The sequence below is a fragment of the Mauremys reevesii genome, linkage group 7 (genome assembly GCF_016161935.1).
Source record: "Mauremys reevesii isolate NIE-2019 linkage group 7, ASM1616193v1, whole genome shotgun sequence".
Classification (NCBI taxonomy): domain Eukaryota; kingdom Metazoa; phylum Chordata; order Testudines; family Geoemydidae; genus Mauremys; species Mauremys reevesii.
The window spans coordinates 29,217,460-29,233,238 of NC_052629.1; the positions used below are offsets into that span (position 1 = coordinate 29,217,460).

General features: G+C 43.1%; 1 protein-coding gene across 9 annotated transcripts in view; it reads right to left on the reverse strand.

Moving 5' to 3' along the window:
* The window catches only part of LOC120369179 (heparan sulfate glucosamine 3-O-sulfotransferase 1-like), a 109,535-nt gene that overhangs the window by 65,043 nt on the left and 28,713 nt on the right, over positions 1 to 15,779 (reverse strand). For 2 of the 9 annotated variants that reach the window (XR_005582982.1, XM_039482165.1), the window contains exon 2: positions 12,554 to 12,659. The exons of 6 other annotated variants lie outside the window; for them this stretch is intronic. The gene's annotated coding sequence lies outside the window, so the exon portion shown is untranslated. Of the gene's footprint in view, positions 1 to 3,539; positions 3,617 to 12,553; positions 12,660 to 15,779 lie in introns of those variants that run through there. One more of the 9 variants, XR_005582986.1, reaches the window with a different exon arrangement.

Consider the following 15,779-nt stretch of genomic DNA (forward strand, 5'->3'; position numbering starts at 1 on the left):
TGCACTCACAGCTCATATCAATGTATTTCTGAAGAAACACGGGAACACAGACTCTATCTTGTCATCTATGACAAGACAAAGCAAAGCAGGGTTACAATTTTGCTGATTTTTTTAGTCCTCCCAGAGATGAGGTGTGTGTACCCTACCAGATTTTTCTTCAGCTAGGGATTACTTGTTTTTAGTAGAGGCAATTCACATAGCCTTACTTGGGTCCACCAAGGTAAGAGACAAGCCAATTTAGCAGCTATATACTTGTTGGAGGCCAACAGTAACATTTTAGTTAAATGACTCTGAGGTCTCATCATTGTATGCAGTATTGGTGTAGCCGTGTTGGTCCCAGGATATTAGAGAGACAAGGTGGGTGAGATATCTTTTATTGGACCAACTTCTGTTGGGGAGAGAGACAAGCTTTTGAGCTTACGCAGAGCTCTTCTTCAGGTCTGGGAAATATACTCAGAGCGTCACAGTTAAAAACAAGGTGGAACAGATTGTTTAGCATAAGTAATTAACACATATTTTGAGGGTCCATTCAAGGATAGGTGGCCCATTATCCACCCAATCATAGGGGAGAAAGGAAGGAGAAGGTTGGGGTGTTATTAGTGGGTTATAGATTGTTGTAATAAGCCATAAATCCAGCACCTCTATTCAGTCCATGATTTTTAGTGTCTAGCAAAGTTACAAATGCTCCCAGGCTTGTCTTTTGAAAGTGTTGCGTGGGTTTCCTTTAAAGATGAGGACCAATAGGTTAGATGTAGAGTGATTGCTTGTCTCACTCACCAAACAGAAGTTGGTCATATAAAAGATATTAAACATCACCCATCTTGTCTCTTTGGAGTCCCACTGACTTTCAAGACAATATCATTTAGGCACTTTTTGAAAAAAAAGTGTATTTAATCTCTGGTCCTTTTAGTGTAACTTGCTCCATTTTGTACACAATTGTGAAGTATATGCTATTTATTTGGCAGAAATTGTGATTTGTCCCTGATCTAGATGATGAAATCTGCAAACAGATATTGTTTTCTTTAGTGCTTACAAACACATCACTTAGTGCTGAACATACACAAAAACATAATCCCAGCCTCAAAGAAATTACAACCTACAAAAAAACAATAAACCACTATGGTGATGGAGAGTTTACAAATCTATGTAACAACAACTAAATGATTTAGCAAAACATTAATAGCCCTAAAGGAGTCATACTGGGCATTACATTATTTTGGCTAGGGAGGGAGATCTGACTAGCATGCCAAATTCTCTGGTCCTTTTCACCCTAAAGGAAAACAAAAGCCAGAGCAGAGATATAATTCTTAATGGTGGCAGTAGATTAACCATCTGCCACCTTGCTAGCCAAGTAATCAAGGATTATAAGCTTAACTTCTGAAAGAGAATTTTTTATTGCCTGGCTTTGACTATGCCCACAAAACAAAGTCCCTATAAACCCTACTGCATGATCTACTGGAGGCATATTTTGCAAACTTAAAGCAGGAGTCTGACAATTGTTCTCAAAAACCTGTATTTTGTAAGGAATCCCAACAGCATACGTGTTAGCATCAGAAAATCCTTCAATGCAGAGTTTTCCCTCTTTCCCCTCTGCATCTGGGTTGTGATGCCTAGTTTTGCTCAAGACTATGCAGAAATCTATCAAGAATTGTAGAACTGAGCTGAACCATGACTTGACAGGAACTGGGGTAAGATCAGAAGGCTTCACACTGAATGACTCTTGATTATATTTGCTAACACCTGCCCAAGGGGAGAAGTGATGCTCAGGCACTGAGGGCATGCCCAGTGGCTTGAGAAGACATCTCTCACTACAGCCATTTTGCACAGGAATCTCAGAAGTTTTTTTAGGTTCTCTTTTTAGGATTGTTGTTTTTTAAAGAAGTGAAACAAATCTGTCTCTTATGGGGATCCCTGCAGATAGGTCTGTGAAAGACTCTGATCTGAGGGAGACTTCCTTGCAATCAGATTGTCAGCCAGTCTGATTCCCTCCCTCCCTATACCTACAGCAAATAAAACAGCAGAGTACTAACATCTTTGTGGGTGTCCCGAGTTATCAAGAAGTTGTGAACTTTCCTGACTGAAAAAGAGATCTAGTTTGTTTATGCTTATTTGGGCCTCTCATATAACTATCACATGACTCACTTTTTGGTAACAGAATGAGGCTCCAAGCCTGTTTGCAAGAAAGTGTGCCTTGAAAGGCTGTGATGGCTAAATATGTAATATGGAAGCCTGAAACTGAAAACTGCTTCTCTCTGACAGGGCTCTGTGGGGGTGACATTCTCCTGCCTCAGGAAGATGCAGTGGATACTCTTTGGAGCTGGTAACTATGAGTTTTTATTCTTTCTTCCTATGCTTGAGGGTAGATTGCATTCCTATATCCCTGCTTTAGATTTAGAGCTGTTGCTTCACTTCATCTTGTCAATGGAATTTTGGCCAAGGAAGTCACAACTGACCAAATTGAGGATGTCCAGGGAACATCCCAAGTACTTTAAAGAACCTGATCTATGCTGGTAATCCACAAATGAGTCAGAGCTGCTAACAGAATGGATGTTCTTACCCTGCCGTGTAAGAGATTTCTTCCTTCAGCTGGGATTCAATAAGAGTAGCCCACACAACAAATCAAAACAATCCAGGAGCCTCACAAACAGCCCAATCTATCTACCACCTTCCATTTTGACCTGAGAGGAGGAAGGGGCACCTCAATGCATCCACACAGCAATTGGCATCAGCTGGAAAAAACTGACAATTCCTAATTAAAATTTGGGATGTCATCATTCACACTAAACAGCAATACTAGCGTTTCCTATATTATATGTAAGCAAAGGATTTTTACAGGGCTCATCTTACATTTCAATAACTATATTCTCTCAATGGACTAGAGTAAGGTGAGGGCCTACATGACAGGAATTACTAAGGTCATGTCCCAGTTCTGACGTGGATTCTTATTATCTTCACAGCACATACCTGGGGGTGGACTTTGGGATCCTGTACTAACGTACTAAAACAGTGGTAGGCAACCTCTGGCATGTGTGCCGAAGGTGGCATGTGAGCTGATTTTCAGTGGCACTCACACTGCCCGGGTCCTGGCCACTGGTCTGTGGGGGCTCTGCATTTTAATTTAATTGTAAATGAAGCTTCTTAAACATTTTAAAAACCTTATTTACTTTACATACAAAAATAGTTTAGTTATATATTATAGACTTATAGAAAGAGACCTTCTAAAAATGTTAAAATGTATTACTGGCACGCGCAACCTTAAATTAGAGTGAATAAATGAAGACTCAGCACAGCACTTCTGAAAGGTTGCCGACCCCTGTACTAAAATAAAGTACTAAGAGCATGGCTTCACTCTTACTTCATTCTAAGAGAAAAGATCTTGGTTTTGTTCTTCATATTCATTGTTACTATCTAGAACATAACACACATTCTGGAAGGTTGTAATGTAGCACCATTTTATTTCTTAAAATCCAGACCACCACAAAACCCTGAAATAGCAAGAGACAAAGTAGGCATCTCCCTAAAACAGAGGCACAACTCACCCCCATCTTACTGTAAGCTTGCTTGCTTGCTGCAGACTGACTGCTGGTAGGCCCAGATCACACACTTTCCTACAGGGCTCCCTAATCTGCAAGCAAGACCACAAAAAGACACTGAAATTTGAAGTGGTAACCTACACCTTTAAAAGATTGTTCAGTACACCAGAATTCTCTTTGTGGCTTTGGATTACTCCCAAACACTCTGCCTCCATTTTCTAATATTTAGAATGGGATTAAACTCCATTATAAGGGTATGATGATAAAATGAGCCAATATTTCTAAAGCTAACTGAAAATAAAAAGTTTCTGTTCACGAGATCATTATTATTTAGATTGCAGTAGTGCTCCACAGTGCACCAGATCTACACAAACTCAGACACTGTTCCTGCCTTTAAGTCTACATTTTAATACAGCAAAGGCAGACAAGGGCTGGGGCAAAATAAATACAGCCTATAAGCAAATGAGAGCCACATAGGGTATGTCTACACTGAAATTAAACGCCTGCTGCTGTCAGCTGACTCAGGCTCATGGGGCTCAGGATTAGGAGCTGTTTAATTGTGGTGTACATGTTCAGCCTTCGGGTACAGCCCGAGCTCTAGGATCCTTTCCCCTTCGCAGGGTCTCAGAGCCTGGGCTCCAGCTTGAGCCCAAATATCTACACCACAATTAAACAGCCCCTTAGCCTGAGCTCAAGTCATCTGACATGAGCCAGCCAGGGGTTTTCAACTGCAGTGTAGACATAGCCATAACCTGCTAGATAGATGGACGTTGATCAGGGTGACGACAAGCACACATCTTAGTTATAGATTTGTTTGTTTATGTTGTTGGTGTGGCTAACTTCTCCAATTCAGTCTCTGCTATTCATCCCCCTCATATTTCCCCACAGCAACCCCCAACTTCAAGTCAATTTATCCTATGCCTTCCTTCCCAATACCTGACCCCTTGCCTCCACATAAATGAGATCAGCAATGAATAAAGGAGAAGTACAGTTAGCAAAAGCATCAAAGTAGTCTCATCCAAAAGTATATGAAAGATGACTAGAAACATACAAGAATCCTGCCCATCTTGAAATGCTGACTGAAAGAACTGACTTAGAAGTTAAGAATTAACCTAAGAAGGGAATTACCCAAAACACTGGGGAATTTAGGATTCGGTGTATTGGAATACAATACAAGAGTGGTTTCACTCAGAGTGAAGAAAGAAAAAAGATCTTGATTTTGTTATTCCTATGCAGTATGACTAGTACCTTAAATATATAAAATGTGACAAAAAATATAAAACCTACAAATATTGTAGAAATCTTTTGTTTCCTTTCACTATTGCTGCTTTTGCAATTAATCTATAATTCTACTTATCTTGTATTCCAGACTACAGATATGTTTTATATGGATTTTCTGGGCTGCCAGGTTCACACTGACTTCACATTTTTTCAAAAACTGACTGTTTATAAGCATTATATTTAGTAGATTGACATTTCCGTAATGTCATTCTAATAAGGTTTTATCCATATAGGGTTGGAAATTACAACTAGGTTATAACTGAATGGATACTTTATAATGAGAATTGAATAAGGGAAGATTAAAACTTTAAACAACTTTACATTTATCTTCCCTAGTTGCTTTTAAAAATTATGGACCTTATCTAAAATCATAGCCAAAATTTCTACAGAAGCCCATGTTTCACATTCTTCAATAATTTGAATTAAAAAGGAATAATGCATTATGTGTCACACATCCAGTGAAATCTATAAGTAAATAGATCTATTACCAAAAGTAAGAGGAAATGCAGAATCAAGGCCTATTATTCTTGTTATTCTGGATACATGCAGATAGTGAGTAAATGGCCTTCACTATGAATGCATAGCTGAAACAACATAACACTTCCAACATTGCTTTAGGTACCATTCAGTCAGGGCACACTCATCTGTATCACATTTCTTTGTCACCTGGGAAAGCCATAATGTATATCAGTGCTAGATGCACATTAATTGTTTAGCTTGTAGGTGAAATCTTGGCCCTTTTGAAATTAGTGTAACACCTCCCCCAAAATTTCACCCCTCCAAAAAGATAATGTGTTTCCTTTGTTTCTTTCAGAATAGATAGTTATTAAAAGGGTAACCTCCTACTGGCTGGCTGATTCCATAATTTTAGACACTGGCATTTTATATTTACAGGCAAAAATTCAAGTCTAGGGCCATGTCTACACTAGCACTTATGTTGGCAAAAACTTTTATCACTCAGGGATGTGAAAAACACACACACCCCGGAGTGACATAAGTTTTGCCGGCATAAGCACTCATGTGCACAGTGCTACATCACAGAAACATTTTCCCGCCGACATAGCTACTGCTGCTTGTTGAGCTAGTTTTATTATATCGACGGGAACACTTTCTCCCATCAGCATAACACAGCTACACAAGTGTTCTTACAATGGCACAGCTGTATTGGTACAACTGTCTTGCTGTAAGCTTGTAAGTGTAGACATGGCCTAGATCAGCTAGAAATCATTCCTATTTGAGCTCAGATTTCACCTGTTGTAAATATCCCATTTTTTTTTCTGTTGAGACTTGCAAAGAGTTTTCTTGTACTATACACAAGATTCGGGTTGACTCAAAGTCACAATATAAAAATGTTCAGCACTGTAGTATCATTGGGTTGGATTTTATGTCATTTTGCAGCATGTCATCTTTTATTAAGTCAAACTGTAGAAAGACCTCACAGCCTTGCAGCAAAATCTATGAGGTACAAAAAGCTATCACATTGGTTGTTGCTAAGTAAAGGTTGCTCTAAAATAGAAGTTGGGAGCCAAACAGATTGCATATTGAGGCACCTACATTCTGCATTGCAAAACACAAGTGGTTGGTGGAATGTCACACTCTGTCCCACTGTTTATGATGAGCATGTAAATGACACAAAAAAACCAAGCAGAAAACACCATTTCCAACACAAGACTTTTTATAATATTCTTGTATTTGTTCTTTGATATGTAAACTGCTGATCTTCCTAAAACGGACTTGTGGGTTAGGGTTGCCAGGTGTATGGTTTTCAACTGGAAAATCCAGTCGAAAAGGGGACCTGGGGCTACGTCTACACTACCCGCCGTATCGGCGGGTAGCGATCGATTTTTCAGGGATCGATATAGCGCGTCTCATCTAGACGCGATATATCGATCCCCGAACGCGCTTCTATCGATTCCGTAACTCCACCGCCCCGAACGGCGGTGGCAGCGTCGACATGGAGAGCCCCGGACATCGATCCCGCGCCGTGAGGACGGGTAAGTTATCGATATAAGATACTTCGACTTCAGCTACGTTATTCACGTAGCTGAAGTTGCGTATCTTATATCGATTTTTCCCCTTAGTGTAGACCAGCCCTGGGAGTGTCCGGTCAGTCAGAGTAACTGCAATCAGCCTCCCCTCTGAGAGGGCACGAAAAGCAGCAGTTGCTGCCTGGAGGAGCTGCTCAGCTGCTGACAGAGAGAACTGGCTCCCAGACCTGCAACTTTAGCCTCCAGGGACCATCTACCCCACTGTGCCCTGATTGCCCTCACCCTAACCCCTTGCTCCAGGGACCAACCCCATGCTGGCCCCTCGCTCCATGGCCAACACCCTGACTCTGCCCTGCAGTGCCCTGATTTCCCCCAGCCCCTCACTCCGGGATCCAACACCTCCTTCTGCCCCACTATGACCCAATTGCCCCCAGCCCCTTGTTCCGGGGACTGACCTTTCCTGAACCAGAGCCCAACTGCTGTACCCCGATTGGGCAGGCAGGCTCCACATCAGCTCCTCCCAGCCCAGCTCTCCGGGGGAAGCAAGTGATGGGGGTAGGGAGGGGAGAAGGAGACAGAGCAGAGGAAGAGATGAGCTGGGGTTTCCAGTTTTCAGCAATTAGAGAGTTGGCAACCCTATTTTGATTTGATAAGTCAATTGAATTTATGCTTTCAACATATTACAGCACCTCCATATGGGGAAGATGACAGCACTTTTACTAGTCAAAACTGTTTTCCGGTTATGATGAAAGCAAGTGAAACTGCGACAATGGAAAAGGACTTTCCTCACTAAGCTAAATTTGTGACTGCTTCTTTGTATACAAGGCCTAGTCTACACTAGGAGGTTATGTCGAATTTAGCAGCGTTAAATCGAATTAACCCTGCACCCGTCCACACAACGAAGGTATTTAGTTCGACATACAGGTCTCTTTAGTTCGATTTCTGTACTCCTCCCCGATGAGGGGAGTAGCGCTAAATTCAACATGGCCATGTCGAATTAGGCTAGGTGTGGATGGAATTCGATGTTAATAGCTCCGGGAGCTATCCCTCAGTGCACCACTCTGTTGACGCTCTGGACAGCAGTCCGAGCTCGGATGCTCTGACCAGCCACACAGGAAATGCCCCGGGAAAATTTGAATTCCTTTTCCTGTCTGGCCAGTTTGAATCTCATTTCCTGTTTGGACATCGTGGCGAGCTCAGCAGCACTGGCAGCGATGCAGAGCTCTCCAGCAGAGGTGTCCATGCGATCTCAGAATAGAAAGAGGGCCCCAGCATGGACTGACTGGGAAGTCTTGGATCTGATCGCTGTGTGGGGTGATGAGTCTGTGCTTTCGGAGCTGCGCTCCAAAAAACGGAATGCAAAGACCTACGAGAAGGTCTCCAAAGCCATGAGAAACAGAGGATACAGCCGGGATACAACGCAGTCACGTGAAAATCAAGGACCTGAGACAAGGCTACCAAAAGATCAAAGCGGCAAACGGACGCTCCGGATCCCAGCCCCAGACATGCCGCTTCTACGAGGCACTGCATTCCATTCTAGGTGCGGACGCCACCACTACCCCACCACTGACCGTGGACTCTGACGATGGGATAATGTCGACGGCCGGTTCCTCGGAGATGTTTGCGGACGAGGAAGATGAGGAAGCAGATGAGGAGGACAAGGCAGTCGACAGCGCTTACAACGCTGATTTCCCCGACAGCCAGGATCTCTTCATCACCCTCACTGAGATCCCCTACCAACCCTCCCCAGCCGTTAACCCAGACCCTGAATCAGGGGAAGGATCAGTCGGTACGTTCTTTAAACATATAAACATTTATTTTTAACAGAGCATAAATATTAACTATGTGAAAAGAAGGTCAATATATATGGGGATAGAACAGAAATCCTCTTGGGAGATCTCCACGAAGCTCTCCTGGAGGTAATCGAAAAGCCTCCGCAGGAGGTTCCTGGGGAGAGCGGCCTTATTGGGTGCTCCGTGGTAGGACACTTTTCCGCGCCAGGCTATCAGCAGGTACTCTGAGAGCATTGCCTCGACGAGCATGGTGGCATAGGCCCCTGGTTTGTGCTGGCTTTCACGCAGCATGTGGTCTCTATCTCTGTCAGTGATCCTCCTCAGGGTGATCTCGCTCAGGGCGTCCTGCTTTGAATTAGGGGCATGTTAGTATTGGGAATGCTTGACTGTTCCTTTACATAACAATAAGCGGCGGTTTACAGCTATGTGGTGGAGGCGGTAGAGGGGCAGCATACAGGGATCTTTCCCGGGGACAGCCGCGAGGGGGTGGAACAGGGGCAGAGTTCATGCTTTCCGGATTGCCGGCAGCAGGAACTTGCAAACGCTATGACCATTGCTTTGAGTGTGAAAGGAGGGCACTGCTATACATTAAGTTTTAAGCAGCCAAAAGTCTACGGCTTACCATGTCTGCCTGCTACATGAATTCTGCTGTCCTGCCCCGCTTGTCTGATCTCCACTGCAAGACCCCAGGCAATGAATGCGAAGGCCGAAAATTCAAACTTGTCCTGAGTGCGCATGAGATAGGTGCTGTGCATGGTCTTGTTCACAGAGACAGACTAGACTATGTTCATTGTTCGCAAAAATGTATCTTTGTAAGGAATTCACTGTCTACGCTTGGCCCGTTAGTGTGGACTCACAAAGTCGAATTACTGTCCTTAGTGTGGATACACACGTTCGACTTTGTAAGGTCGGTTCCACAAATTCGAGTTAAGTAAAATCGAACTACTCTGGTAGAGAGACAAGGTGGGTGAGGTAATATCTTTTATTGGACCCAGAGGTGGATTACAGTTTTGCTAGGCCAGAGCAAGTGGTCAGTTTTGTGCGGCCCTGGGCCCTCCCCACCCCTTCCACCTGCCATTCCCCCAACCCCAGGTGATCTTGCCGGGGAGCAGGGTCGGGACGTGGGGGCTTTCCCCACTCCACTCGTCCGGCGCTCCTGCTGGGGAGTGAGGTCAGGGTGTGGGGGCTTGCCCTGCTCCACCTGCCTGGCATTCCTGCTGGAGAGTGGAGTCGGGGCGCGGGGGCTTGCCCCGCTCCACGTACCCATCGTTCCTGCAAGGGAGCAGGGTCAGAGCGCAGGGGGCTTGTCCTGCTCCCCGGCAGAAGTGCCAGGCAGGCGGAACAGGGCAAGCCCCTGCACGCTGACCCTGTTCCTCAGTAGGAGTGCCAGACAGAGTGAGGCAAGCCCTGTGCCCTGACCTCGCTCCCCGGCCAGAGTGCTGGGCAGGCAGAGCGGGACAAGCCCCAGTGCTCTGACCCCACTCCTTAGCAAGAGCGCCGGGGGGTGGGGTGGAACAGAGCAGGTAGGAGCCATTTTCCCCGAGGCCCCTCAATTGGCTGGGGCCTGTGGGCACTGGTCCCATTGTCCCAGTGGCTAATCCACCACTGATTTGACAGAATTCTGTTAGTGCGAGAGACACAAGCTTTTGAGCTTACATAGAGCTCTTCTTCAGGGCTTTGTATACAAGATATTCTGTGTGATTCTAGAACTCTCTCAATACAGTAAGTCACTTAGAACAGAGATATGTTTCGTGGTAGTGTAATGACCATTAAGAAATTGCTTTATCTGTTCACACTTACCCTTCTCCAAGAAAAATGTGAGCATTATTGATATTTGAGACTTGTTTTACATTAGAGGCAAACTGCAGCTGATCATTAGCACTTTATACATAAACTCAGAGCAAGGAATCTACTATTCAAATAGCATTGTGTGGAAAATTTATCTTCATAAAGTGCAGCTAAATCAGCTGTGGTCTTGTCTCCTCTACTTGTGAGAGGAAGCTGCCTGTATACCTCCCCTATATATTGTGTGAATAACTCCTGAATTAGGTAAACCAATTTTCTTCTTAAAACACCCACACTTTTATTATTTTCTTTTAGACTTTTCTTCAAAAATTATGGAGGATACAATATGAAGGAGCTTACTAGCTACTAGCAGATTTAACAAAAAAAAAAAAACAACCACTGACACTAATTCAAATATTGGCTCCATTTGGTCCTTTCCTGGTGCTGAATTATACTGTATGCACCATGGTGCCCTTATGCATATGATCACACTATGCTATGTAAAAGTAAACTCCATGGTTGAAAGCAACTTCCAAATAAAATGAGAAGCTATTTCATGCTGCAACTACATACATACTTTTCATGTAGATGTAAATGAAAGCCAGCAGGAGGAATATTCTGAAGGACCAATAGTTAAGCTAAGTAATAGTTTGTGAAAGAGAACAATCTCTAAGTTTGGACCAGCCATTGCAAAGCTTCTATAAAACAGTTCATATTCCACCCAAGACAACATTTGCTGCTGTAAGATTTCATTAAAGAGTCCAGGAGGAGCTAACAAAATATTGGCCGAACTTCAGTCCTTAGAGTAAAAGAATCAAATATATGTGGGAATCTAATACATTCAATAGAGTTATTATAGCCACTTACATCAGTCCTGGATTTGACACACTCTTTCTGTCCTAGATTTTTGAGAACTAGCAAAGTAGTTCTTCAAACAAAATGGGTGCACACAGAGACACTAAAGCAAAGAGGATTAAATGCAAAGTTTTGCTGTCTTTACAGTGTCAGAACCACAAAAAAAATGCAAGGGTGAAATGTATATTTTTTGTAAAAGAGTTAGAGTACTTAAATGTCTATGGTCTTAAACAGGCTTCCTGCTATTAGTGATAGGAGTTCCTGGTATTGATGCTTGCTCATCAATGCACCAGGATAGAAATATTTCTTCTGAACATTTAATTCCTCAGAAATTAATTAAATCTGAATAAGCCCTTTTGGAGTTATGTTGTGAAAAGTTTTCTGTTTACTAGAATTGTTCATCAAGAAACTAAAGCTATGAGATTCACTGGGAACAAGTTTTACATATGTAAAAATGGGAAGGCACTTAAAGTGATTGATCTTTAAATTAACATATACACCTCTACCTCGATATAACGCTGTCCTCGGGAGCCAAAAAATCTTACCGTGTTATAGGTGAAACTGTGTTATATCAAACTTGCTTTGATCCACCAGAGTGCACAACCCCCCGCCACTCTTCCCTCCTGGAGCGCTGCTTTACCGCATTATATCTGAATTTGTGTTATATCGAGTCGCATTATATCGGGGTAGAGGTGTATTCCTAAAATAATTGTTTGGGTGTAGGAAGGAAATTAATACAACTAGAGAAAAAGACAAGATAGAGGTGCTTTTTCAGGCCAATTTTAAAACTAATTTTACCCACCCACATGTACAGAAAGCAGAATGAAAATGGCATGGATCACAACCCAGGTTTGGTTGCTACACATTATTATGCACACCACCTACAGAACAGATTTGAAAATCTTTCATTTGTTACCAAGATCAGCTAAAATCCATTCCCTCTATGCCTTCATCATAGCTATCTGAGCCATGCACAGAACACATGCCAAAATAGCATCCAGTTTGAAAAAAAGTCATTTCTTAACATTTCAACATGTGTTGGGTTTCCTTGGCTGGTTATAATTCCTGCTGCACCAGTGTGTGGCATCAAATCAGGTGCAAGGGGCTCAAGTCCTGCTCCCATTCAAGTGCATGGCTAGACTCCCATTGATTTCAGTGGGAACAGGTCCTTCAAAGACTACTAAGATTGCTGTGACTAGTTCTAACATAACCTTCTTCCCAATAAGCTCCAGTTGCCCTTGGGCCCTAAGGATGCCTCCTAAACTGTTCTTTGTAGATATGTTGTAGGTTCTCTAGAGACAATTGCTTAGATCCTCACCTCTTTGAAATGTTCCAGCTCTGACCCTGTTTCTTCAGTTATCATCTTGCTTATTGTAGCATGAAAAAGCTGGTACAGTAACTCCTCACTTAATGTAGTTATGTTCCTGAAAAAATGTGACTTTAAGTGAAACGATGTTAAGCGAATCCAATTTCCCCATAGGAATGAATGTAAATGGGGGGGGGGGTTAGGTTCCAGGGAAATTTTGTTTTGCCATACAGTACAGTACTATAGTAGGGAAGTGTCCCCGCTTTACCCCACACAGGCACAGCCCACTGGCACTGGAGACAATGAGGCAGGCAAGGAGGCTGAAGGTGCCGTAGGCTAGGAGAAGCACGTTGTGCAGCAGCAGCTTCCCCTACTCTGCAAGCACCAGGGGCAGGAGGCTCAACCTTCGGCCCGCCAACGCTACCCCTTCTCCCAAGCTCCCACCCTTAACCCGCCTCTTCTTTCCCCCCTCCTCCCCCTTTACTCCGCATGCCACGTCCTCCCCCTTCCCTTCCCTGCCTCCTGCCCGCACCAATCAGCTGGTTTGCAGTGTTCAGGAGGCAGGAGCGAGGATGTTGCCGCAGGCAGGAGGCAGGGGAGGAAGGGGGAGCCTGCGCGCCATCAGCTGGTTTATGGCGTTCAGGAGGCAGGAGAGTGAGTGGGAGCCTGCGTACCGAGTCCTCGCTCTTCCCCACCCCCAAATGCTGCAAGCCAGCTGATTGCTGCGGGCAGGAGGCGGGGAGAGGTGGGGGAAGGCGCTGATCTGCGGGATCTGCCAGAAGGCGGGAGGCGCTGTGGGGGGCATAGCGGAGCTGATGGGGGGCTGCCAGCTGTGGACAAAGCAGGCAGCCAACCACGTTATAGTGAAGCATTGCACAACTTTAAATGGAGCATGTTCTGTACTTGTTATTTTCTCCAGCCCATCTACAATTTGAGATCTTCCCCACCCACATGAACTTGCTCAGATACTGGGTCTGCAAATCCCCCAATATAAAAGTTTGCATTCATTCAAGAGCTGCTGTATCTTTAACTCAATCTAGTGGAAGAGAGACATCTATTTATCAGAAAGATGCACCATATCTTTGAAATATCATCCCTTGTTTAAAATACTTTTCAGTATCATCGAGATGTGAACCAGATTGCATTCTGGTTTAATGCAGGCTATACATAGCAAAATTACACAGAATGGGGAAAGTCTCAAGGAGTAAAATACTAGATCAAGATTCTGTTACAATTAGATTTTGATTAGAGTGAATATCACTGTGCCTGTCTATATTAGCACTTGAAAAAAAAAGTTTTACTCAGTACTTCACCCCATTAAAACTTTAAACAATTTACAACCTTGATGACTACAGTAAGGAGAATAAATAAAAATACCATCTGTCTATCCATCTAGCTACTTATTTTGCCCTCCATCACCACAATATGTGAATACCCAATACTACTGTAGTGCTTGGTGACATAAATGACTGTCGGTTTTGGCCTTTTACTGCTGATGCACATACAGCAAAAAGCTGATGCCATTCATTTTGTGAAACTGTTTTTTTCCTCTTCACCATTAGCTTTTTGAAGAAGTGCAGTTTTCCCTTTGTTAGGGTTTAGTTGCTTCATTTAAAAACAAAGAACAGAAGTTTCAAGGCCACAGAGATACGTTGTTTCCCCTAACCAGCATTAGAGAGTGCTAAATACAGAAATTATTCAAGATACCAACAAGCCCAGAGCAGAGACAGAGGGGACAAACAATAACATCAGTGAGCTCTGATGAGAGAATCTACCATAAAACACTGAAAACCAATTGCAGTGGTTAAAATAAAAATAGTGCATAAATGAAGCAGGATCAACTTTATTGCTTTAGGTTTTGTTTTTATTATTAATAGTAATAATACTGAGGTAGAATTGCTTCTGTGTGCCCTGTGCAGTTGGCAATTTCCTTTCTCCTTCTACCCAGTTTAACTGAATACAGAAACACACAGCAGTTTAGGTAGGCAGAATATAGTTACCTAAACCAAAACTTAGCCAGGGCACTGGGGTTAACACTTCAGCTATGGAACCCCAACAGCACATTGACCTCTAACATCCTGCTAAGGCATTCATTCAGTACTGAGTCAGGCAGAGATAATCCATCACCACCACCACCACTTCACTCCTACATGCTGCCTTCCTGCCCAGCATGTCCAATCCAAGTATTGTCCATGCCTGACCCTGCTTTGCTTCTGCAATTGTCGAACTAGTCCTAGCTATGGCTATTGCAGATGTGTGACTTCAGACTGATTTCAGCAATCAAGCATTATATGTAGGCATGGAAGAATTAGATTGGTAAATGTTGGTAAACATAGATTTCACACAGAGCAACAAAAAATATTGTCATTGATAAAAATCAAAATATACAGATAGGAAAAGAAAGATGCTGCTTGAGAACGTCTTAGAGTTTGATTTGATACATAAACTTTGTATATTTTGACTCGTAATATAGACAATTTGTGTTTTAATGGTTATAAAACTACTTTTTTGAATCTCAGCTTCTACTGTCATTAAATAATTATTGTCTGACCACCTATAATTCTCACAACTGTGAAAATTTGATAAAATTTGGAAAAAAATGTTTAAAACCCATAATTGTGTACAACTGTGAAAATTTTAAAATCAGTAGAAATAAAAATATTGCTTAAGATAAATATTGATATTATCCATTGAAATTTTACGAAGTATCAAATTCTGCCCAGCTTAATTATACTGATAACAGTAATAGGATTGCAAGGCTCTTCTGTCGACCCATGCTATGATGGAATCCTGCATAAAACTGCCAGCTAATTACTAATTACTCAATATGGAAGATCTAGCTCATTAACTCACCATATGGAGGAGGTAGGAGCAGCCCTTTAGGCAGAAGATTCTTTCCAAAGAACCGGCCAAGTTTTGGGCATATGTTTTCATTTGAGTTTCCAGTAAAACCAGGACCCAGAAAAAGTGAGCGTCTCTCAATACAGAGGCCCTGATTCTCAATTGTTCCATTTCTGTGCACAGAAATGTGGGGAGAGTAAAGGAGTCCATGGGCACCTTAAAACAGAAGGAGTGCAGTGTGCTCTGGCCACTCTTCCTATGCTGAGGGCTGTTGGGGAACAGATGCAGAGTCCTTACGCCTGCTATGTGCCAGCCACAAAGGGTATGTCTCCACTTCAGCTGATTGCAAGCCTCCCAGCCCAGTAAGCAGACTTCTGCACTAGTGAAGCTTGAGGTA